Here is a 3055-nt window from a genome sequence, read left to right on the forward strand (position 1 = left end):
GTCTGTTTTTATTTTTATTCATCACATGCTGAGGGAGGGTGGCTTTGATAGGGGAAAGTTTCTGGTCATCAGTGTGACCCTGAAAAAGGAAACTCGTTGGAAGTTGACTGTGTCATTAGCTCTGATGTCAGATGGGGGCATTTCATGCCTTCCTGCTCATGTCATGTTGTGAACATTAGAATGATAGTCTTCATCTTCTAGCCTCCTGACCTCTGATAGCTCATCCTTAAAATTCAGCACATTTAGAATGTATCCCTGAACCAGGCATTGTTTGTGGGATGAGAAATGGTTCCTGCCCTTAAGAGGGTCCCACCTGGCCAAAGGCAGCTGACACAACCAATTATCATAGGAAACTGGCTCACACTGCAAGAAAGGCATCCTAGGTCATGATGCAAAAGAATGTAGAGGAAGAACATGGACTGCTCCCACTGATTCTTAAAGAACAAATAGGCACTAAGAAAGGAGAAGGCGTTTGGCTAGAGGGCTAGACAGCCAAGGCCTAGAGACAGAGGGCAGTATGATGTGGTTGGAGTGCTTTGTGGTTCTCAAACATCAGTGTGTGTCAGAACCTCCCAGTGGAATCGCCTTGTCAAAGAGCAAGTTACTGGGCCCCACCCCGGAGTTTCTGAGTCAGTGGGTCTGGGGCAGAGCCCAGGAATTTGCATGTCTATCAAGTTCCCAGGTGATGCTAGTCTAGCGACCACACTTTGAGAAGGGCTCTGGTAGGTGAGGCTGGAAGGCAGACGGGAGAGACCACAGGGGCCCAGGCTGCAGAACAGAGAGCTCTAAATCTTTCCTCAAAGGAACTGACTTTATTTGCAAGAGAAGTTCAAGCTTAAGGATGCCCACAAAAACAGTGGAGGTTGTGTGAAAGGAAATTGGGAGGAGAATGAGAAGGTCGTTGGAGATAGAGGTTAAACTAGGCCTCCTAGTTTGCCAGAGAGAAGAGGGGAAGAGACAGCTGGGAGGAGCCCTCTTGGGGTCAAAATTAAACTCAAATGCTTGGCATATCCCTTCAAAGGAGCCTGAATTTGGTTGGATTAGTTTGTGGGGCAATTTATGCTCTAGGGCATTGTCGAAAAGCATGGAGCAATCAGCTAACAATTAGTGAGCTTAATGGCTGGATGTGGTCAAGGAAAGACTTAAAGAGAGCCCCTGAAACCATTGTCACCTAGGATGACTGTGAGTATACTCAAGGCTGCACTCCCCTGAAGAACAACATCTTCCCAAGAAAGAGCCTTCACACTGTGGGGAGTAGGGGGTAGACGAACTCACTAGAATAATTCAACCACTCACTGAACAAGTAAGCAAAATAACAGTAACAAGCCTGGGAGTTGGACTGGGGGAAGGAGGCAGTACCCAAATTGCTATTATACAATATGTTATTTTAAATGTCCAGAATTCATCAGCAAGTTATAAGACATTCAAAGAACTGGTTAAGTATGATCCATACACTGGGAAATAAAAGCAGGCAATCTAGCAACCAGATGTTGCATTTAACAGACAAAGACTTCAAAGTAGCCACTATATATATGTTCAAAGAACTAGGGAAACCATAATTAAAGAAATAAAAGAAGGTATGATGACAATGTCACATCAAATGGCTATCATTAAAGAGAATGAAATTATTAAAAAAGATGGAAATTCCGGAGTTGAAAACTACAATAACTGAAATGAAAAACTCACCAGAGGGTCTCAATAGATTTGAAAAGGCAGAAGAAAGAATTAGCAAACTTGAAGACAAATCGATAGGGGTTATGCAATTTTAAGAAAGAGAGGCCAGATGCAATGGCTCATACCTGTAATCCTAGCACTCTGGGAGGCCGAGGTGGGTGGATCGTTTGACCTCGGAAGTTCGAGACCAGCCTGAGCAAGAGCAAGACCCCATCTCTACTAAAAATAGAAAGAAATTAACTGGACAACTAAAAATATATAGAAAAAAATTAGCCAGGCATGATGGCACATGCCTGTAGTCCCAGCTACTTGGGAGGCTGAGGCAGAAGGATTACTTAAGCCCAGGAGTTTGAGGTTGCTGTGAACTAGGCTGATGCCACGGCACTCGAGCATGGGCAACAGAGTGAGAATTTGTCTCCAAAAAAGAAAGAACATTGTATGAGAATTAAAAAGTTTCCACGTGGCATGAAATTCTTCCGTGGAGATCAGGCCTGAGTGATCGGAGTCAATGATATTAAATATGTCCAGGTCGGATTCGTATCTGTACAGAGCTTTAGGCTGAACCTCTTTCACAGAGTTTTTCAATGTGGATATCCCAGAAGCTGGACATGTGATCAATATTTCCATCTTTGTCTCTGTTTACCAGATGCAAACTCAGGGCTCACCATGGTATGTTCAGCCCTAAAATGCTCTCTATGGGAAAAGCCCACTGGCCCAGAGAAAGTTTTCCTTGATTTTCTGTGGTTGGAAAGCATGAATGAGGTCAGTTTTTGGTGAAATCATTCTCTCTTTTTTAATATCCTGATGGCACTGATTTCCACTATATTCGCCCTTTGGTGAAGAGGCTTTAGGGACATTGCCCTGGTTACTTGGTATTGGAAAAATTGAAGTGATGTGCCAGAACACGGTTTGATGTAAGCTCCTCAATTGCTTCCTTCTTCATAATAATTAGAAGCAGAAAATACAGTAACAACCTTCCCATCGTGGCAGATTTCGCACCTTCTGGGCTTATGAGACCTAATGAGCAACTTTCCCTGGTATTTACTAAGAATCTTGGAAGTAATAGTCCAAAATTGCAGCCCCCTCCTCAACTTGTATTTTGATAACAGCCTTTTTTGTCTCTTGGATAACCCCACAGAATATCAGTAACCTGTTCCCATTCATGCTTCAATACATGTTCAGAAAGGGAGCAATTTGCTTTGAGTCTTTTGTACACAGTAACAGTGACACCTACTTTATTTTGCTTCTATTCAGTGGTGTGGTCTCCATTTACTCCCATTGGTGACATCAACACAAATTTTATATTGTTTCTTTCAACAGGGATCATTAGGATCTCTATGTCATTGTTTCCTCGATCTACAAACTCACTGTTAAAAATATA

Source organism: Propithecus coquereli, unplaced genomic scaffold, assembly GCF_000956105.1.
Source record: "Propithecus coquereli isolate 6110/MARCELLA unplaced genomic scaffold, Pcoq_1.0 Scaffold515, whole genome shotgun sequence".
Lineage (NCBI taxonomy): Eukaryota > Metazoa > Chordata > Mammalia > Primates > Indriidae > Propithecus > Propithecus coquereli.